The following is a 23,660-nucleotide window of genomic DNA, read 5'->3' as shown; positions in this document are numbered from 1 at the left end:
ACGCACAACCAAAACAGCCCAACCCTCACATTTTAGAAGACTCAACAAAATTGCGAAAGTTGGCAGCCATAATATTTCCTAACACATTATTTTGTGGACTGCAGTGAAATTTCATTCTCAAGGCTCAAGAGGTTGCTTCCTCTCTGGTAAATGCCCAGAATTGCTGCTGCTGTTGTTGTTAGAACATCATTAATTTATGCAGTGCTTTAAAAACAGAGGAGAGGTACTCTTTCCTCAAGTAATTAGAGGATAAATAACACAAGCTACAGCAGACTATTTTGAATTTCTTTGTTGTACAGCTAAACAGAGTTGCTTAAAATAGAGATATTTCATGTATATGCTCAATCCTGCAAGGTACTAAGGGTCGGACTCTGGAAAGTCTTTAAACATACATTTAATTTTAATAGTGCCAGACAGACCTCAGTGCAAGAAAGCACTTAATAGGGGACCGGCTATTGAAGAGGAGTGCCATCCGAGGGGACTGAACAGTGCTATACTTGGTCGCACTTTTGATGCCAAAAGGCTCAGCACCTTGTGGGATGGATTCTTCCAGGGATGACAAGAGCTGTGTCAGGATCCCAGTGCTAACATCTCGCGTTCAGCGTTCAGAACCGGAGCCATCAATTTTAAAGTTATTCTTATTTCTAAGAAATACTTGTTTGCACAGTCACAGGCCACAATACTAAACAAATTGTTAGTTGGGTCTGTAGTACCGATGATAAACCAATATGTGTTGTTTAGTCCGCTTCATCAAAATTCAGAACATTTGTAACTGATAAACAAAGTGCATGTTAGCTATTAAAGCTCAAAATTAGGCAGGCAGTAAAAAGTAATCTGAGAGGAGGACTGTAGCTACTGATACTATTGAAGCTGGTCTTAAAACATATGGTTTCCAATCTTTGACACAATGCACAAAAATAAAACCCTGCAACTGAGGAGTGCCTGATCTTTTCACCACTAAATGATCAAATATGCCCGTTTGTTTTTCAGTTTTATGTCCCCTTCCTCTTTCTGGTTTTTAAAAGTAGATGCTTGCTATTTTATATTAACTGAAGATTTGGCCCTTTGTACCAGCTACAGACGGGCTTCATTAATCAATTTCCACTACTGGCTTGAAATGAAAAAAAAAAAACACAACCCAGAATTTGTTTACTTTTTTTTTTTAAACTCTCCCACTATTTTACTTGGAATTTCTCCTGTAGAAACAAAAGATCCTTCTACTCCATCCTTCCTGTTTCCTTGTGCTTTAACAGAAAAATGATTTGTACTATGACAACAACGAAATTTCACAAATAATACACCCATTGAGAAAAAATTTATGTTTCGTTGCAGGGTGGGATGCTGTTGCTCTTTACTACAGACAGCCATCTCTAACAATAGGAATAAAGCCAATGTCACCCGTGAGCACAACTGCACAATAATTCATTTCTATGGAAAGGCATTAAAATGGCAAATAAGTTTTGTGACCATAGTGATATTTTTTCTCCATGAGTTTTTTTTAAGAGCTCTTTTAATAACATAATGGGAGAGCAAAATTCTTGTGTCATCTGCCTTCTTTGCTTGGGATGGAGCATTATACGCAAATATATGCATCTTGCTGACTCACTTCAGCACATGCAGTTATGAACCCTGTTCTGTATATGGGAAACGGCCGTGGCTCTGCTGGTGGAAGGAATGATGATCTGCAGGAGAGATTTGAAAACCCAACCTGAGACAGAGCTAAAACAATATTTTAAAGTTAAGGTTTGATATGTTATTTCAATTACCAGTAATAAAAAATCACTAGGAAGAATTTGGACACTGATCCATTTGGAGAGGAGGTGCACGATAGTGAGGGTTTTTTACGCTAGAGCTGAGCTGGAAAATGGCCAGTTTTCAATTCTAATCAGTATGTGCTTTATAAGCTAGATTAAGAAAACTTGTATTAGGTTTTCATAAAAGAACATTCCCTTTGAAAATAGTATGTATTTGTGGACCAAAAGGAAGACACACGGTCCACTCATGTAGTTATGAAGGCAAACGGAAGGTATTTGTGCAGTTGTTTTCTCCTGGGTCGTTAGCTTTTTTTTTTGCTTTTTTTTTACGCTTCAGGTGAAGTATTTTGTAGCTATCAGCTTCCTCCTCAGGGAAGGCTTAGAAATTCCATAGACTGGCAAACCTACTCATAAATTACAACTTTTGGCTCTGTTTCTTTATGACTAGAGCAGCATGCATGAGGCAGAACGTAATTCAGGGACAACACTGAAGTTACTTCTGACCCATATAATGTTGCATCTGCCTCCAGGTAGTTATTACAGTAAGCCAAAAAAAGCTGAACTTTGGGTGGGCTCCAAATTAGGCACTGGTTAGCTTTTGATGCAAGAGCGTCAAAGTCCCTCAGTTGCTGCTGCGACAGCCGCTCAGCAGCACTGCTGGTACAGGGCGACTGACTGGTCTTCCAGAAATCTTCCATTTAATTTAGCTTGCAGACTTGGCAAGTATTTGGAAAGTTTATTCACACATGAATCAAAAGCTATCCTTCTTCCAACTTTAAATCGGGTTTTGACTGCAAGGAGGGGTTCGATTTTAGGAATCTGAATGCAAGCACTCTGGAACTTTTTTTTAATGTGTCTGTCCCCATGGGAATAAAATGTCATTATTATATACGTTAAAATTGATAATCCGAGGCGAATGGTTCAGTGTGTTATTTTAAACTTGGAGAATGTTTACCTAAATTCAATCTACTTTCGTTCAAGAAATCTCATCTGGCTTTCTAAACTGTACTCTAGCAAACTTTTCTTTAAGTCACATTATACTTGATGGAAAAACTAAGGACAAATCAGTTGTACTTTCAATGTAATTTAACTACACCACAGAAACAGGCTTTCAAACCTTTCATCGAACTGATTTACGAGCGGAACTAAGGTTTGCTTAGTACAACATTTTCACAGTAAGAGTTACATTCCCACAAAAGGGAATGCTGTCAGGTAGAATGAACAGGAGTCAGTTCTGCCAAACTAATTGCTCTGTTCAGATGAGTCAATCTGGCTGCCTCACAACTTTATTTAGAAAATTTAACATAATATTTAAAGAAATGCTCCAAAACGTGGTTGTTAACTATCTTAAAACAAACTGAGAATGCAATAGATGCGGAAGAGCATTTTGCTGTTTCCCACCATTAGTGTTCATTGTGCTTTTAAATTCGCTTTACAAGCTAATGAAAGGGCAGAATGTTATATGCTGAAGAACTGGAAAGTACCAAAGGAGATACACTTCCAGAGTACAATTTATACTACATTTAATGGGTGCATGTGATTACAAGCTGTAAAGATCCACCCCAAGTTAAAGGAATAAATGCTCTTTCCTAACTGCTATGCAAATACAGTGACATTTAAGAAGTTCAGATCTAGTCAGGTGGTGCTAGGAAATCACAAATAGTCTATTCTCATTTTTTGTCAAGAAACATAGTAATTGCCTTTCTGTTTATTACAACAGAGAGGTCATTTGGATCTCCCTAATCCATATTCAGGCAGGAATAAGCCACATCCTCAATCTGTGAGACTGAGGGCTCCATGCAGCCTTCTGATAACTCGTTGGTCACCCTTTAGAAGTGCAAAGCAAGTAAATCAATATGATTTATAGTTTTGGGAGCAATTCTCTGCAGATCAATTTACCTAGGATAATTCTTTTAAAAACTGACTCTGGTAAAATGTTTCCTTTTCTTTCTGTGCTCAAGAAGATAATTAGGTTAAAATGTTCCCTTATGCTCCAAAAATGTGACTTCTCCTGATCTAATTTTTGCTTTGTTTTTGTTTAAGCTGACACGCACCATCCACTACTGCGCACTAGTGCAGCGAGTGCTCAGGCAGGAGGCTGCACTTCGTGTCCATCCTTAGCAGAGGGAAGGGACAGGCAAATATCTGCTCTACGTGGCACAGTTCGGTCTTGACCCAGGAGATTTGCTCATCTGCTGTGCTACAAGCAGAATAACTTGGGGCTTTCAAGAAGAAGTTATTCTGAATTGTGGGAGGTAGCATGATAAGATCTCCATCTGGCTTGCAGCAATTTGAGTACTTCAACTGCCTTGTTTATACCATTTGAAATATCTAATGAATACAATATGCTGTCCCCAAAATAATATTGCATATATAAGGCCTGTAAATTTAGAGTAAAAAGTTTCATAAGAGAACTTAGCACACTACCTCTCTATAAACGTTAACTGAGTGTTCCTTACAATGCTTTTCTGAGCTTCTATTACACCTAACAAGCAGACGGGGAAGTACGGGAAGCAGGGATGCTGAAGCAGCGGTGGAGATCCAGTGGTCAAGCTTTCTCCTGTTCTATTGTAGCTTGTTGCTGATTTTCCATCCCCAATGACTTTTCACTTAAAGCTCATGTTTTTCAGGGAGCAACAAATGCCAATAGATTCCTAAGGGAAGGTGACCTGGGAAGCAAGTGTGACCCCGGGACGGGCAGTGATGGATGCTGGCAGTGGGGCCCATTGAGAGGCACGGGGGCAATGAACCAGGTCCAGGGTCCACCCAGGGAGCCCAGTCAGGTACAAAATCAGGAGGGGCCTGTTTGGGATTCCAGGTGGGGCTGGTTGGGGCAATTAAGGCCTCTCAGTACATTCAGGGCCCTGACAATGTCTGGAAATAGGTAAGGTCGAAATTCATCTGTTTGTTTGCTTGAGTTTGATACAGGGCAGGAGCAAACAAACCGGGGTAAATGGGGAGCCAACTGACAGCTTAGGCTTGAGTCCAATTTTTTGGAAGACGGTGGTTGTGCAACTGCAACCTTGGTGCGAGCAGACCCGGGGATCAGGCGCGTGGCGGCTGGAGACGGGCTTGGTGCAAACCAGAGAAGTGCCCCTCGGTGACCCGTGCGATTGTACACCGCAGGTGTCTTGTATCTGCTGGTCACCAGCATTTTACTGCGCCTCACGGGATTTTATTACTTAGGTGAATCTACCAACTCTTGACATAGATCAAGCTGTCTCCGAGGGTTGTGCTTATGGCTGGGGCTGCACCCGAAAGGGGCAGGAGCACGGGAAGGCCCCGGTGGAACGAGGCCTTTTTGAGCCTCTTTCTGCTGCACACAGTCTCGGAGAAGATCCAACACTTTTATGTTTCTCCCAGGCAAGCTGAGGTCCCTCTATGGCAAACTCTTGCACTGAATGAGATGGATCATTTTGCTGATAAAATGTTGTGTGGTATCCACGTTGCTCCTTAAAATACGCGTTTATAGACAATGATATATATTTATATATATTTACAGTCACTTCTTTTTTGCCTGTACGAACTGATGGAAAATAATATCTTGGTTTGGGAGAAAATGATTTTGCCGTCAGACTTTGTGAGCCTCTCTTCATTCCTTTCAAACATTGCCCGTTTTAACGTTAACTTCCAGAGGCCCCGTATGCCAGCACAATACAGATCAGAAATATTGAGTGCATTACAAGTAGCAGGTTACACTTCAAAACACTTGGTTCACAGTGTTCAAGACCATTAATCATTTTTATTATTCTAAAGGACTGAAAGGGCTTAGAAACTTTGCCTAGGAAGCAGTATAGATTCTGAACAGCTGCACTACGATTCCTGCTCACATTAGGTTTTGGACAGACCATTGATTTTCAGTAAATGTTCTTGGCGGCCAGGAAGTGCTGAAACTGGCAAACTTTCTCTCACAAACTTTTTTTTTTTTAGCTTCTGAAATGAAAAACATGCCGGTTATTCTGATTTAGATCATCAGTATGGCCCTGATTTACCACTACATCACACTGCCATAAAACTGGAGTATCAGGGGAATTTAGTTACAGACCAGACAAAATCAAATTCGCTGCAGGGAGCATATATACTATTTTTGCAAGTGTGGTTGGTTTTTTTTTTGAGGCTGTGTTAATAGGCACTGTATATGTAAACTTTTGCATCTGTTTTTTCTTTGCTGTTATGACAATAGTTAATAAGGAAGATACTCGGTGGAATTTGTCTCTGTGTGAGTTCAGATTTTCAGACCAGACTGAAAAACATTGCACTTAAGAGAAGTATGCCCACAAACTGACAAACAAAAGTATTGTTGTTACCCATACGATTGTATATGTACACTGAAATTACATTTAATGTCTGTGTATATTTTTGCATACTTAGTACTGCAAATGAATATACCAGCCACAGTACGGAAAGATGACAGGATACTTTATCCTGGGTTTCCTTCCTGGAAGTTACACTTTATTACTTGTAAACTGGAAAATACAGCCTGCATTGTTCCCAAAGCCCTGTAACTCTTTAGGAAGGCATATAGAGCTAGGTTACCTTTTTAAGAGGAAATAGGACTGTAGTTTTGGCTTGAATTTTGCACTTAAACGCATAGGAAAATCTCAATTCTATAAAAAAAGAGCAGCATCTGTATCTGAACATGGCATTCTAACTAAATCTTTTCAAGAGAGAAAGGGGGTAAACACACTGTTTACATCCCCTAGGCAAAGCTATATCACTTTTTTTACATTTTTCTTTCTCTTTTCATGCACCTTACAAGCCATATCGTTTTTTATAGAGAGGGAGAAAGTTAAGAAATTGGAAACCATCCTGCCCTGCCAGCAGAGGTGGAAAACAAAAAGGTTCAGTTGCCAAAACCTGAAATAATGTTCTGAAGGGATACAGCATAAAGCAGCAATATTTTGATATTTTCATTTGGTCCATTTAAATTGGAAATAAAATTATGTCATATTTGAAAACATTTCTGGAAAACAAAAAATGGCAGTCTTTCTAATGGGATTTTTCTTGAAAAAGGTTCTTATAAAGAGTACTTATACAAAAAAAAGTAGAAGTACTATAGGTCGGTTAGTGTGAAGTACTGCAGTCAGAGAAATAGAAACATTTTCTGTATTTGACATTTACAGTCCTATAGAAGTCTTCATGTAGCAAAGCAGGTGGAAAAGGAAATTCAAACGGAGCATTTGATGTGCTTTGTCAAATATTCAAGATAAAATGACCCCGGTTTCCTAGCTCAGTAAAAATAAATTTACTGTTCGTGGGCTTTTGTTTGTGAAGACAGGCAATTACACAAAAATCTCTTCTCTTTCTTTCTTTTTTTTTTTTATTTTTTTTTTCTGATAGAATAAGTTTCTAGTTTTCATTGCTTTTGTAGGTTGAAAACCCACTCATGCTGAGTGAAACAAATAAGATCTCTCAAACCTTGTAACTTTATAGATCTCGTGATTCTAAAATTAATGTCACCATCTTGAGTGTGCAGGCTGCTATGATTTAGTGCCCACGGGTTGGCACAGCTGCAGAAGGGTATCAGACAGTGAGCCCACTCTGTCTTATTTATAGACCCACACGTTTTTCATCTCTCTTTGGTATTTTTATTTCAGTAGCATTTGAGATACCATTTTCCTTCACTTTCACATGAGAAAATAGTGCTTGAGGAGCTGGGATTTTAACAGCAGACAGACAGAAGCGGGAAGAGCGAAGAGAAGGGCTCTCCCATCCTTTCTGCTCAGCTCCAGGTTCCCAATGGGAAAGTTCACTCAGTTCACTCGCAGGATACAGAGTCTGGCTGATCTCAAACTGTTTTTGTTTGTTTGTTTGTTTGTTTGTTTTGTTTGCTTGTTTGTTTGTTTTTGTTTTTTTTTTTAAAGGCAGTCATGCTTTGGGATTGCACAGAAAAACAATTTGATGCACAGTGCCACTTAGAAAGTAAACTCATGTCTTGACAATTTTCCACCAAAGCATGTCCAACTTCCCAAACTGCTCTCTTTTGTTGGTTTTGGGATGAACTTGACTTTCATCGCAGAGAGCCCTCTCCTTTGTTTTCAAAGGCTTTTCCTGCCAAGCAAAGTAACTGTGTTTCTCAAGCACAGTCCTCTGAAGGCACTGAAGCATGTTGAATAAAGAAGAGAGTAATTTGTTCCCTCAGGCTGTATATGTCTTGTATTAAAAATTACAAGATGAGAATCTACGGCTGTGCTGAGAGCACACACTGGATTTGTTGTACGGTGAGAAGAAAACAGGTTATGGCTGATCTTGTTCATTCGTTGCAGATAAGAGAGGCGCTGCCCTTTCTGCTTTTTGGTTTTCTTGGGTCAGGATCAAATCCCCATCTGTCTGTCAACGTGAACAATTGTGTCTGAGTCAAGAGTGCTTTGATTAAAAATGATATGGTTGGAAACACCCTCTTTGCTGAGAAGAAATGAATAAGGAAATGGCCCTCATGTGTGAGCTTCTGGAGAGAGACTGTCTGCTCAGCTCGTGGGCCAGTCAAAATATGCTTTCTGGCAGGGAAATTAATAAATAGACCAGCTTCAATAGATGGAGATTTAAGGGCAAGAGACTAATGTTGTTCTAAAATTCTTCTGGGTTGGAACTTAAATCCAATTTTAATGAGGTCATAGTAGAAAATTAATTTATTTTCTATCTTCCAAACAATATCTTCTTTGTTAAACAAGAAGATCGGAGAGGGTTTTTTTTAAATAATTATTATTGGTATATGCTTAAAAATGCGTAAAAGCTCTGGCCCCTTTCATTTCCTGAAGACAATCATGTGATAACCTTAAGCGGACCACATAAATGTATTAATCTCATACCCCTAAGTATTATGGAGAATTGAGAAACCTCCACACTTTGGCTTTCCTCTGTACGGGATGTCAAGAATGATATGAAAGGAGTGGTTTTGTAGTGAAAATACAAAACTGCTGAGTAACAGCAACATGAGTATACAGGGACCTGTTATGGAGTAGTCTCCAGTGGAAGCGGTGGAAACTCCATCATTCAAAACATCAAAGTCTTATGACCGTTGAGAGTCTCACAGTACCGGCTGTTTTTCTTAAATCTCTAGCTTCTGGAATGGATGAATTTGTCAGCACTTCCGTGTACCTTACATAAGCAAGCACACAGGCAAGCTACTGGCCTTCCTACTTGTGGAGAAAAGCTTAGAAGCCAGACTCTGAGAGATTCAAATAGTAAGAAATACAAAGAAGTAACAGTTCTCGACTTTGCAGATCTGGCACATCTTTGTATTTTGAAACTGCAAGTTTGCCTGTGCCTCAACGAATAAAAGCAGTGGCCTATGAAGTGTCCACAATAAAGAAATGTCGGTGGTAAGAGGTGGTGTGGGCATCCTAGGATACCAACATCCCTTAGACATTCCCTGCTCGTCCTTTGCCTGTGGCTCTTTGAAAAGGAAAATGTGTTTGGTGTGTGTTTGACAGAGCTGGTTGTGAGGCAGTGAAGAGTTACAATGACGTGTACAGAACTGCTGGGATCCACGCCTTGGTCTCGGCTTTGGGTCTGTCGTGACCAGGGTATGAATGTCACCATACTTCTTAATCACTCGTTTTATGAGTGCTTTCTGGGTTCTGTTTTCCACATGAAGTGTGAAAGTCCTCCTCATCAAAATAAGCTTTTCTTTTTTTTTTTTTTTTAACAACAGACTTGGCATCATATCCTCGAATGAGTGGATAACTGTCTGGTGGCAGAGTCACAGCTGACCCAGGGGAAGAGCAAAGGTAACAGATGGAAACAGAAGCCTCTCGAAGCAGATGACGTCTGATGCCTCATCACTGTGTGCAGACAGGTAACGCTTAATCGCATGTATGAGTCTCATCTGGATTTTGGAAGGAAATTAAATGAAGGCAAGGCAGATATTTGGAGTAAGAATGACTTGATGGAAGCGATAGTATAATAATGATGCATTAAATTACTCTATTGTGGTCAGGAAACAGTCTCTCTGTTCATCAGTTCCGGATAAATCTCAGTGTGCCTCCTTGCTGCAGACCCTATCGTGACTGATAGCTTCCAGCGAAGGCAGAAACACAGCGTAATGCAGCTCTGTTACTACAAGTGCTTTTCAAGCGGCTGCAGAGATGCCTGGAGTTCATTTATACACACCCTCTGCAAAATCCACCCAGGATTTTGTGCCAGTGACCACACAGCCAGGGCACCATTAACTCTCTGGTGGCTGTGCAAAGCACCGCCTTGGCACTGAAAGTGAAGGGTGCGCCCTGCCAGAGCATTTCATGCAAATTAAAATGCACTTACGAGTAGATTCCTTAAATTTCACCTCCCGAAGAGGCTGAGCTAGTCCTGCTGGGCTATGAAGCAGTGATTCCCAACCATGTTTCAACCTTGCTGCTTAGCTCCTTCAGCCATCACATGGCAACTGATGCCTGCACTAAATGGAAAAGGGTATTCTTTACATGCAGACGCCGTTTAATGTCTTTGCCAAAGTTTTTTCACCTCCTCTGCTACCCTGAGCCATCACCTGCTAGTGCTTGTGGCGTGCAAATTAGAGAGTTTTCTTTATGAGTTGCACATAAAATCCACACCTCTGGTCATGCATGAGAAACTGCCGAAAGAGCCCGGTAGAGCCCTGAATGTGTTCCACGTTTTATGGACAGGACCTTTAGATTGTTTGCTTTTCAGAACTGCACCATGTGTCACGCCTGACCCTGCTGGCACTCACAGATACTAAGTGACACGTTCTTGGCAGGGGACCCAGCTGGCTAATTATGCATGCAGTTTACCTACATAGTGGCTTTAAAAGGAGCCCAATTAAATGATCCAAGGCGTCAGAAGAAAAATGAAGGCATTACCAGAGGAGTGAAACCTTTTCTACCTTCTGAGGCAAAACCAACTCTTTTCACAGTGTTCAGGAAAAAACAAAACAGAGCAGATGTTTTTCCCTTTAAAAAGAAGCACACTTTGCTCCTTATTGGTGTTGATCCTCACCACCCTTGACATTCATTTTTGTTATTACAAAATGAGGGACTCTCCTGCTATTTTAATATTATTTTAATGCTGATCTTTTCCTCATTCAATAGCTGTCAGCTTCTGTGGGGTTAGTTTTACAGAAGTGTTAGTTTAGGTGAGTGAAGATAACAGAAGCTGTCTCTTCTGCTCTGCCTTGGTTGTTGACAGTTTTTCTAGTTGGGCTGGTATAACCCTGGTGTCATTTATGGAACAGAATGTGCTTCCCAAGTTAGTCTGTCTCCTACTTAAACAGTCATTTCCAAATCAAAGTTATCTGTCGAACAAAAGAACAAAAGAGCACTTATTACAACTTTTGACAACAGTGAGGGACCTTCTTGAGTATTTAGAAGACCCACCAAGGGGCTTTGCATGGGCTGCTGCCAGGCACACGATGCCGGAGGCAGCGCCAGTGCCCCATTGCAGTGCAAATGGCCAGACGCCAGCTGTGGTCCCGGCTCTGCCGGCCGGTGGTCACCAGGCAGTGCAGGAGCAGTGTGGGGATGTTTCCAACCTTAAAGAATTTGCCCTCTCAGTTTTGCTCCACAGCAGTGATGAGTTTCCTCTGGAGGTGTGCCCAGCCCTTTTGGGGAATATACCTCTTGCAAAATAGGACATGAGCTTGAGTTTCCTCGATTAAATCTTGTGGCATGCGCACTTCCAGAGTTGCCCAGCAAATGCCTTCTGCGTTTGACAGCGCGAATCCAAAGATAGCTTATGCTGCTGCTGCCTGGGCAAACTGTTTTTCCTTCTGGTGTCCATAAAATAGCTGGAAAAACTTCTTGGGGGAGAAAAAATTCTGGAAACTCTAAAGTGAGCCGAATTCCCCAAGTCATTACACTTGGTTAGTGTCTTTCACAACACTGCTAAGCTCTAGGTAATGGTATGCATAACCTCGAAAAGCAGAAACAGAAAGACAGGAAATTATGGCTGAACTAGTGTTTTTCTTAGGGCGGTTGTGCTCACTGTTAGAGCAGCCAGTGCCAGGTATTGTGAAACACAGTGAGAAGCCCCTTTTCAGCTAAGCCTCTGCTTAAAATTCAGCCAGATGATAGTGAGATATGAAAAGAAGACATATCCTGTAAAGGCAGGAAGCTGCTTCAAGAAGTGTCCCTTGCCTCTCTGGGAGTTTCATGTACACCCAGGTCGTAGTCCCTGGGAATCTGACAGTGCCGCTAATCCCACAGCTCCGTCATCACAGGGAGGTTCCCTCACTGCTGTAAGAAAAGGTCAGTTGACGCTTAAAACAACCGTGATGCGCTCTTGGAGCTTTTAAGAGTTTCGATTGTCCTCATAACTGTGATTTTCAGTATACTTCATATATTTCAGATGAAGTCATATCTCGTTATCAAGTAACATACCATTAGGGCTGTTGCTTTAAAGAGAACTTCAAATGCCGCAACTTTTGGGGCAAAGCTCTGCATATTCCAGTGGGTGCTTCTCTGGTTGTCTCTGACTGTCTTATGGGCCCCACCTAAAAATGCTCAATGTGCATGGCGATTCACAAAAATGCGAGTCTAACTGAGAAGCCTTGTTACCGTGAGTATGCAACCGTTCTGTTTCGGGACACCCAGAAGGTCTGATGAGGCCCTTGCTCGTGCTGATACCTGATGCACGTCGTGCAGTGTTTAATACAGCCTGAAGTCAGGCTAAGTCACCTGCCATCAGTTTTCCTGAGGGATATAATGCACAGTAGAGCAATATCTGCTGAAAGCCATGTTAAGGGCTTGAGGAGTTACTGATCTTCCGCTCTTCCCCAGCCTGGTTCCTCCCCACAGCCTCTCCCCACCCGAAACCTCGCAGTCTCTGCGACCGGCCAGCCAAACCCCGGCTTTCGGCAGGTTATTCAGGGCAGGGAATGGCTGTTGCTTTGGATAACAAGGAGGAGGGAAGGAGCAACAGCAGGAGCAGACCCTAAAGCTTCACAAGGGATGAAAAAATCAAATGCAGTTGTTGGGCAGCCACATGAAGGGATTAGAAGCAAGGACAGCAAATTGCTCCCAAGTACATATTGACAAACACAAGCTTGCAGCTTTAAACACCCCCCAATTAAAAGTGGCTTCTTTCAAATTTTGTCAGAGGAATGGCCGGGCCTTATTGCACCATTTGGCTCCAATTGTTTTTTAAGATCTTGATGTAGCAGCCAAATCTTTTTATTACAAAACAGACAAGCCTGGTGTGGCCCAGGGAGCTGTGCAGACAAATACCTGACACAGTCTAGCGAGCGCCATAAGGAACAGATCAAGCCTTGCGCACGCGTGTTGTTCATTTACACCTTGCATCGCACGCAGCCCAGTGCCTTCATCTCAGCTTTGTACTAAATCTAGACAATGAGCCTGATTCACCGCTGCATTCCTTCTTTTTTACCTCAGGATAATTCCATTTAAATCAGAGTATGGACTGGACTAACCCAGTGGTTTTTGTGCCAAAGAAATCAACGCTACAAGTCTTTGAGCTTCCTGACCTGCTGTTTTGCTTTAGCCTTCACTTTGGGGTTTTTTATCCTACTTGGGGATCTTGATGGGTTCATATTTGTTGGAGGCTCTTCTGTTGTCTCAAGAGAGCCAGTTAGGTGCTAGAATTAAATACTGAATGACAGATTTTTCATAGCATGGGAAGAGCAAAACAAAACAGCTGTCTGCATAAACCTGAAGGAGAAGGAACTAGACTGCTCTTTAAAAATAAACTTGGCATTGGAGATGGTGACTGAGATAAAGTTATAGCCAAAAATGGTGAATACTTAGGATGCTCAAAAATATTCTTATGTTAGTGGTTTGCAAATGTGGGAACAATATATTCAAGCTTTATTTTCTTTAACGTGTTCTTTGGCTTAAAGCAAAGTTTAACATTCAAAATGACCATGTAATAATGGAAGCGTTTCAGTTGATCTGCTGTTTTTCTGTATTCAGTCAGATCCACTGCCTCTAGTGCCAAAAATAAGTTCTTACTGATTTTTATTTCTGTCAGCCTGAAAGAACCAGAACAACGGAGGATCAGCAAACTAAGGATTCGATTATAGAAATCCAGGTTCACTAAATTCACCTGTTTAAACTCATTAAGACAGTGGGGTACCATGAATGTTGCTGAGATTCTAATTTGACCTGCATAATAGTGTGTGACGAAGCTGTAGGCCTGAAAGAACTCTCACACACAAAACAGACTTTGATCTTGGTAAGTTAAGTCTTAGTAAACAACATTTACTTGTAATATACATATATTTTTATATGGAAATCACAGTGAGGAGTAAATACTCCGTGATGGTCTTTTTACAAAGATACTCTTCAGAGCCAAACTACTTTTGCCCCCACTGCAGTACTGATGGGTTCTCATCCCTCATTCCTCCTCCCTATCGAAGTGCTTCAGCCCTGGCCCAGGCTGAGCTGCTCCATATGTGAAAGCACACGACAGTCCTTGCGGTGTGTTTGTCCCATCTCTGCCGGGGGATGGCAGGAGAAGGGACATTGCACCAGGGAGATGCTTTTTCTACCAGAGCTGGGAATGAATGACAAGAACGTTATTTGCCAGTGCTGCCATGTACGCATCAGCAAATGATAAGTTTGGTCACCATCTTCATGACCTGCTGAGCTGCTCATGTGAAAGGGGCTATACAGGTATCAGTGGCCATCTTCATGGAGATGTGGAGCAGGAATGAGTGAGAACGAAATTTCTTCAATTGAGACCTAATTTTTGCATGACCATAGCAAAATGCAGGGCCATTTCAACAGCTTATGGAGTCTGTTTGGAGGGCCATGTCCCAAAGCACAGTTTGACAGCCTTTGGGCAGGCACAGTTTTGACTGTTTGAGCATTGGGGATGTTAACTTCATTCTGGGGAAGATCTGGGAAGGCTCCATTTACAGCTCTGATATTTCGTTTCCCAGGACCTTGCAGAAACGTTTCCCAATTTTTATGTGTGAGAGAGTGTCTACTCTGGTTATCACTCAGCTGCAGAGCACAATGAGGCCCAAATCCAGAGGTTAAGCTTAGCTTGAACCGTCGTAATCAACTCATTTGTGTCTCTAAGCCATCTGTTCCCATCTTTGCTCAGTTTTCGGGGCAACACAAGAATGGGTCACAGGTACGCAAATCTTTCAGCAGGGAGGTACTTGGTTTGGAGGCTGTGACAGGATGTGAAACCAGATTAGTTTCACATAATATCGTTTTCCTACTGGCATTTTCTATGAGTTTTTTTGTCAGGGAAGCTGTGAAGAGCTGGAAAGCTGCTTGACAGGAACTTTGAAGCAGAGCTGAGGTCCAGCGTATTCCTCAATGCCATAGCTGGTACAAGAAATGGATGCCTGTTTGTCTCTATTTCACATGTATCTCTAGTTTCTCTCATGTGCAAGACCCAGTTGTCATGTAACTTAGAGAAAAGTGTCAGGGATACTATATACTGCCTAGCCATACCTACGTGCACTTCCATTGAAATCATTACAGTCTGCACAAAACTTGTTTATATTACGTTTCACAAAATATGTTGAAATTTTTAACTCAAGCACTCAAAAACTAGGATATTCAAGACTTAATGTTGTAACTTTAGTGCGGCTGCTTTTCTTTGTTTCTTTTTCCCTGTGCTTGATTCAGTTAAATCATAATTGCATTATCTTGTACTGCTTCATCCACTGGATGGTCGCTGGCTAGTCAGGATTTTTATATCCCCCTTTTAATATGTGGTCCCAGATGTTTTGTACTACGCATTATTCAAATGCTGCTGGAATATGAAGGTTAATCTACTTGTGTACATTTCCATGGTGGTATCACCATCATATCTGAATGCTTCTCAAAATCAATTACTTCACCTTTGCATTAATGCTGCAATAGTCAATTATATTAGTAGCCACCTTTTACAACTAAGTAGAGAAGATAGCTACTCAGCTTCCACCAGACTCCAGTGAGTGTTTGCAGACTAGCATTTCTGAACTGCATGAATCAGTCACAGGCAAAGGTGGAGTCACACTAGGGACTGCAAACGACACAGACACCGTGCTGATTCCCACAACACCAAATGTCAAGCCCATACTAAAAAGAAGGGAGGAGGCAAGAACTTCCCAGTGAAATGTGTGTGAGATTGTTATTTTTACAGTATTTCTAAGCTTCAGAGACATCACCCAGGTGGGTCAGGATGTCGGGATCTAAATAGCAACACTTTGAGCTGCCTAATGTGATGAAAACCTTACACAGACCCTCTGCTCCTTCTGCTGTTTTGCTTCCTTGTATAGGGGGCTTGTGACCAGGAGAGCCTTAATTACCTCTTGAACATGTCCTGAAACAGCAGGTGGAATTTATTCCCGTCGTTCTTCTGTGTATTCCTTTTTCCCTAAGCACAAAAGGAAATGTGGTGCTGTCTCGGAGGACACCCCAGCTGGTATTACTTGTGGATGATGCCCCATCTATTTTTGCTGCTGCTGAAAACATGCAGGTCAGTGCTGACAAACACCCCTGATGCTCTGCTTTCTGCAGTCCTAGGGAGGAGCTGGTCTGACTTTCTGGGTGAAATCTCTTTGCACTGCTCTGACTGGAGTATATCGCTGCTTGGGTGGCAGCCAGTTCCACAGCACATCTGTGAAATCTGGGGGCTGCCTGGTTTGAAGCAGTGTCGCTATTATATCGTGTCCAAACTATTTGTGAATGGGAACCGATGGTGATACTTTCAGCAAAGAAATACATTTTCTGAAGCTATATGCAATAGCTGGACTTGTAAATGTCTGGAGGCTTTTGAAGAATTTCAGTATATACCTGACTTTACGTATGTACACGAGTCTCTTATTATCATAGAGATTTCTGATTTTCCAAATAATGTTAACACTATACTATAGCATGCAAGTTGCACATAAATTAGCTACAATAAATTATAAAAATTAAAATGTTAAGAGGTCTGTAACATCATTTTCTCCTGCCAGTTTCTAAATGTTTCATATAATGCTTTTTCCTATGCGATGGCTTACTACCATTCACGAGAGCTTTAGTACGCTAATCAAGCATTAGCATTAATCAAAGAGATATTCAATCTTGCTCTGAACCTGTCAAGATGACAGAGGAGCCAAGATGCTGGCAGACACATATTCTTTACTTGTAAAAGCATCATTACTTGTAGATCTTATACAGCAGTGGCAGAGGAATTGTAAGAAAATAATTTTAAAACAGACAAAGTTTAATAGACCTGAGCAAAATGGGCTGATATCTGTCAAACTGAGCTACGTACCTCCCTTAAGCAATGGAGCTTCTGCTTTCTGGCAACTCGGATCACTGTGTTTTTTGAAAAGATTATTTTGCATATGTATTTTTTCCTCTTTTGCCTCTGTGACCTCATATGGATGATACAGATTTTGAGAGAGATTTGAGACTTGCTGACACTGTGATGCTGGAAATGGAGGCAGTATTTTGTCCGATTTCCCTGCAAGCCCCAGACTTACCCTCCTAACGCAGACGTTTCTCAGGCACCTACAACTTGGCCGATAGAAAAGGGACCGTATTATTTTTAACTGAACAGCTACGGATATAATAACGTCTGCAGTAAATTAAATGAGAAGGAAGGACACCTGTGTTACCCCCTTGCTCGCTACAGGGCAGCGTTCGGAGGTGAGCACAGGCACGGGGGAACATTTACGGTGCTGGAACAAAGACACAGTTGACCCCTGACATCATTTAAAGCTACTTGATGCCAAGGACTTCCTCACTTTTTACGGATATTGAAAGAAATAAGTCATGGAAATGATGACTGACCCCAACCATATGGGAGCAGAGAGATTAGCTGCTAATATGGAAAGTTACCTGGCCAGCGTTGAGATCAGTCACGAGGGAAGGGGAGATCAGAGGGAGGGCTGCCGAAATCGTGAGGTAATGTGGCTGCTGGTGAAGAGGAGCTGGAGCTTGGGACGACTGGAAGAGAAGAGGAAAAGGTTTTTTTCTCTGCTGAAGCCAAAAGTGTACGTCATAATGTGGCTGACTGACAAAGCTGTGTTTTCTAGGACGTGCTTGATATGATGGGAATAACAAGGACGAGGAAGTTACTGTGAAGTGCACGGGAGGAAAAGCAGTAAATCAAGGACCAGCACAAGGCTGGAAAGCCTCTGCCCAGTCCTTAGAAAAAATATAAGCGAGAACAAGGGCTTGGGGAACAGGAGAAAGTCCACAGGAGCTCGCTTACAGGAGAGTTTGAGAGGAGAAACACAGAGCAGTGTGGTGCAGGGACGCTGCTGCTGAGAGGAGTACTGCTCAGATGCTCTTCTGGGAGAGACCGAGTTAAAGAACAACATCGAGACAATTAAAAATGGAGAGCATATAAATAAAAAAAAGCAAATCTTTGTTGCAACTTGATTGCATGGGTTAATTAGATAATACCACTATTTAAATACACATCCCACTGAAACCCGACAGAAAAACCTCAGTGTGCTCTGACAGCACACAGGGAGAGGATACAGTCTCACTAGAGAGTGCTTTAGTCTGGAATTTCCACTCTCCCTGAGCATGAGATCTAAACCCTCGCTAAAATTGCTTAAATCGGTTACAAAGCTGAGGTGTGTAGACCTGAATAAACAACAGAAAGAGGACAGGTTTTAAAGCAAATTATGGGTGTTTCATTGTAGAGAGTCATCCAGTCCATATCTGAAATACGTAGATTTCACATTTAGCTAATGACCATTGATACGAATTGCCTTGGAAAAGACTGAAATACAGTTGCTAAGAAGATCAAAGCTTTAGAGGTCTATAGAACTGGAAATGCAATAAAGGTTGAGAGCAAGAGAAAACAAGAAGTAAGGCCAAAGTCAATTTTTTACCTTTCACACTTGGGATAATCATGATGTAATCCTGCTGAACCTGACCTGAGAAGAATATTCAACGTGAGAAGATGTTTCTCGCTGAAAGGGAGCAAAGGAAACATGCACATACTGGTGAAGGGTTGTGGCATGCAGACTCAAATCCAGGAAATGAGAAATTAGCACGGAGCCTTTCACGTGGAAGATCGGAAAATATATTGTGTGGGATAATATACGGCGAGAGGTCATTCCTACACTTGTTATGAATTATTTTAAGGCATAAAGAGACCATGTCTACATTTCTGTCTGTCTGTCTACCCATAGTGGGACTTCTGGTAAAATCAGATATCGGGTGTTTTATAGTGAGATTAAATGGAAGTTGAATTTCCTTTCCAAAATATTGTGAAATATCATGATTTTTTTTTAGAATGGGTATTTGCCTTAGGATTGCTTGAAAGACAGTGTGGATCACTGTACAGTGAACTATTTAGGTCTCATGAATTAGATCCATAGAGGAAAGTGATAAAGGACAGAAGTGGAACTAAGACATTAAAGCTTTACCTCACATGTTTTTCTTGTTTGTTTGCTATTCCGTCCTGATAATTCGCAGAGGGTTGGATAATTTTCTTTCTGAACACTGACTTACACAATTAGTACATAATGTATGCATTGTGTTAGCTTAAGGTTTTGCTAATCGTGGAAATCTGTCACCCTTAGAACTGTCTTCTGCTTCCATTCTTGTCTCTGACTTTGGTGGCTGAAATTTCTTTCAGTGTCATAAAATTTAGGGTTGTAAAATTCATATTGTAACTTTAACAGCCACATCTGTTTTAAACATTTTTGTTTTAAGAACCCAATGTGAATTTAATGACAAGGCAATAAAAGTAAAAGTTGAAGGAAATTATCACAGATTTGTAAAGCCATAAGATATGTTTCTGCACTTCTGTGGGCCATCAAATTACAAAGAAACAACCCAATTGCTTTTATTGTAGCAATTCTGCTCTTAAAGCATTTCATAGTTTAATCTATTAGCAAGAATTAACATTTCATTTACATCAGTATTAATAATGACAATTATACCCAGGTGTAGGATATTGGCATTAACATACAGACACCCACACCATGTTCAGAAAAAAAATAATTCTCTACAGTGCTGCCACTGTGTTTGACAGTCATAAATTTTAAATTATCAACAAATTTTGTGTGCTACCAGATCAGCGTACAGAATCAAGAGTGTAACAAAAATCACTTTTGCCTTCAGTATCTTGGTAGAGGTCCAACCTGTTGGATGGTGTAAGTCAAGATGAGGTGGCTGTTCATCGCTGCTCCGACCCCATCTGTACAGCAGGATCCCAGAAGTTCTGAGTGTGGAAAGGATCTCTGGAGATCACCTCTTCCAGCTCGCTGCTCAAAGCAGGGTCAGCCAGAGCGGGTTGCTCAAGGCCGTGTCGGGTTTTGAGCATCTTCACAACCTCTCTGGGCAACCTGGTCCAGCATCTGACCACCCTCACTGAAAAAAAAAAAAGTGTTTTCATATGTTTTAATGGAATTTTTCATTTGATTTTGTGCCCATTGCCTCTTGTCTTGTCACTAGATATCACTGATCCGTCTTCTCATCTGCCTCCTGTCAGATATTTGTACACATTAATAAGGTTCCCCAGGAGGCTTCTCTTCTCCAGGCTGAACAGTCCCAGCCCTCGGCCTTTCTTCATATGTCAGATGTTCCAGTCCCTTAATCGTCTTTCTTGCCCTTTGCTGGACTTGATCCAGTGTGTCCGTGTCTCTCTTGTACTGGGGATCCCAGAAAGCTTTTATAACAGCCCATCAGAAATGACAAACTTAATCTGATGTTTAGTACCTCTGAGACTAGGTCTCCTGGTCCTTCTCTGCCTCTCCTCCCGGGCCTTTTCTGTCTGATCTCTGTCGCTGCTGGTAAATGGAGACCAAATGGAAAGCTGTAAAAATCTGCCCTACAAATCCTTTAACGTTGCATGTAATGTTTATCAAATCAGAGTCACATAAACATTTATGTAAATCAATTAGGAGCGAGCAGCCAGCATTCAGGATTGCTTTCTGTATCACTTTCATACCTTCTAGGCAGACCTGGTTAACCCAGTCAATATGTTACAAGCTGTCTCAGTGCCATCTTTTATATATGTTTGCAAAACTCATTATGGCAGAGGAAAGGAAGGGTTTTTAAAGGAGAAGTTCAACAACTAGAAGAATTTCAGCAGCCTATCCTGCCAAACGTAACTGGTACCGTGGCCCGACTCTTGGCATCTGGTTGTGGCTCAGTTACGGCCGTCAGTTTGGAGAACTGTCAGTCTTCTGCAGTATTTAATAAAACGATTTTAAAGAACTCTTGATAAGAGTAAGACATACAACATAAGATGTTGCAAAGAAACATAGGCTCTAGCTCACTGACAACTATTTCGGATGAAGTGATTTGCTAAGTATTTACAAGCGAGTTGCTGCTCCTGGAATTCAGAGCTCACCACCAGTCCAACAGTTAAAAACTTTGTTGAAAACATGTCCACTCAGGACAGATTTAAAATTGCTTCGTACAGTAGATCAAAGATAAGGAAAATAGTAGCACTGCAGGTTTAAAACGTAATTTGATTCTGAGAGGGGCAACGCTGAGCTCAGAGGAGTTTCTGTTACACTGGAAAGCGATGCAGTAAGTTACCGTAATACAAGTTTAGCATGCTCAGAGCTGTTGTGTTTTCTTGCTCTATCATTTTGAGATTATCATCTTCAATGCGTAGATATGTCACGGAGCAAACGCATAAGGAATGCATATGTCGCCAGTTCTTTTTAATTGTTCGACATAACTTATGTATAGACAGGATATGGCTTTCCATTGGCAAATTGACATAAATTTGTGCAATTTGTCTGTTTTGTCTGCAAAATTCCATGGATTAAGTTAAAAGCATCTGCTGCAAATTTGATCCTAGTAGACCCGCTTGGATATAGAAAGGTGCTAATAACTTGCCAAAATTTATGGAGCCCAGCACTGTACTCTCTGACAGACTCTCTTAAGTCTTGGGCTGATGAAAAAGCTTTCAGAATTGATTTTTTTTTTTGTATTATAGACTTGAGTTCTGTATGATAATTTGTCTCATCCATGTAAGTTCACTGATGGCACACAAAGCAGGTAATTACTTTTAATGCAAGAGTGCACCCAATTTATCAGCTGTGTGCACAGATTCTTATTTTGCTCTTGCGATAATAATTAAGCACATCTCACACAGGAACTTCATATATTCATAATTTACTTTCTTTGATTTTTTTTTTTTTTTAAGATCTGGACTGGTAGACACTAAAAGAACACAGCCTATAATAGAAAATATTATCCCAATCCAACTAAAACCTTAGTCTTTATTTTCTATGAAATCACAGGTCAAAATTTACACAATAGTGGGTTGGCTGAATTGCAGGAGAAAAATTTAGGACAATCAACTAAATTTGTGCAAGGTACTGGATCTACTCCATTTCTCAAGAAAAGTGTCCTGAGATCACAGTGGAGACGGTAATTTAGTTATATGACTTGTAGATGTATAATTTTGTCATTCATAGTGCAGCAGTGTCATATTTAATAAAACTGAGAGTACATTAAGCACTTCTGCCTGATTAATACATTATTCTTCAGTTTGCCATGAACAAAACAAAAGATGTACAGAAAAAAATCCCTTTTTTCAATTATTTTTAGTGCAATTTTCTATCATCAGAAAGCCTGGGATGATACCTGCTGCATTTTAAGGTTGAGACAGTGAAAATGTGAATGCTGCTCTTTGATTTTAAGGAAGTCTGGGGCATTCAAAATGATTATTTTTTATTCTTTTGGTTGTAAAAGAAATACCCCAAAGGCCAATCTTTCCTTCACTGGCACTCATATTTACCTCCTGACTTCAATACTTTTTATTGCAGCTTGAAACTGAGATGATTGAATTTTTTAAATTTAAAACAACAACAAAAAAGTCTGAATATTGCTGAAAGAAAAAAAAAGCTTTGACATTTGTTCCACTTTTACCAGCAGCAGTAGGTTTTATGCAGTATTAATGAGAGAAGAATTTGGATCTAAAAATGTAATTTGGTTTCTTATTTCTCTTTTCTGTCACTTCCACTGAAGAAACAGACTTACAATACGTCTTCGCTTGCTTAATGCTATTGCTAATTGTCCAGATGGGACTCTGAGAGACCATTAAGTGTCTATTGATTGTAATCAGCTTGCCTATGACAGATGAAGTTGGCTCTGGTAGTTTTTTTTTTCTTTTTTTAAAAATCCTGTCTGGTGCTGTAAACTGAGGTCTTTATGCTCCTGCTGACCACGACTTTCCTGCATTGGTTCTCATAGCTTTTTCCAACTTTCCAAGTTACTTTTTGTTATTCAGACCGCTGAGTATGTCTGAAAGCAAGCGCTGTCCTGCCGGATCGGTGCACCTAACCCTGTGACTATTTAACTCCTGAGCATCCGTGCTGTGTGCTTGCTGGTATTTGCTGTTGCTGGGCTTCAACTGTTGAGCAATTGGATGTGTTGAAAATACTGTTTTGTAGAAGCGATGACTGCCTGGGGCTCTGCGCCTGTGCGTACCCACACCACCATAGCGGGATCCGGGGTCTGCTCCCATGGTCACTTTTTTCCCTGGTAAAATACGAAATTTTTGTTTTTCTCGAGAGTCATCACTAATTTTGTGGATGACGGTATGCCCGTCCAGTTTGGCTGTTAGCTAACATGAATTTGAGACTGCTTAGCAAGTCGTCCGTGTTTTGCTTGAAAAGCGTCTCACATTATCACTACCCCCGAGGAAGGGCAGAGGTCTGCTCAGCCTCCCTCTAGTTGGAAACCTAAATCTCTAGGCGGTGTTTTGTACATTGTCCAAAAGCTAAAGAAATTGCTGTGTTAAAAATAGAAGCTGTCTGCAAATAAAGAGGAAGAAGGAACTGGGGAAACGAACAGTTTCAAGAGCATAGCAGGTGGTAGGACGGAGTGGAAAAGAAAAATGAGAAACGCTGTGTAGGAAGAACAGATGCAGGGGAAAAAATGAGGAGAAAATTATCCTCTGGAAATGAAAACAAAGGTGGTGACAAAACTGTCAGAAATAGAAAAGAAAGTCCAGAGTCATAAAATGAGTAAAAATAGGTGTGATAATGGAGGTGGGGGAAGAGGTAGTGTTTCCCAG

General features: G+C 41.0%; 1 protein-coding gene across 1 annotated transcript in view; it reads right to left on the bottom strand.

Moving 5' to 3' along the window:
* EYA2 (EYA transcriptional coactivator and phosphatase 2) overlaps positions 1-17,576 on the bottom strand; it is a 126,073-nt gene extending 108,497 nt beyond the window's left edge. The window contains exon 1 of the mRNA XM_082491333.1: positions 17,495-17,576. The gene's annotated coding sequence lies outside the window, so the exon portion shown is untranslated. The remainder of the gene's footprint in view (positions 1-17,494) is intronic.
* Positions 17,577-23,660: the final 6,084 nt, after the last annotated feature.

The sequence above is a fragment of the Vanellus vanellus genome (assembly GCF_965231255.1).
Source record: "Vanellus vanellus genome assembly, chromosome: 15".
NCBI lineage: Eukaryota > Metazoa > Chordata > Aves > Charadriiformes > Charadriidae > Vanellus > Vanellus vanellus.
This window is presented reverse-complemented; position numbering and strand designations above follow the sequence as displayed.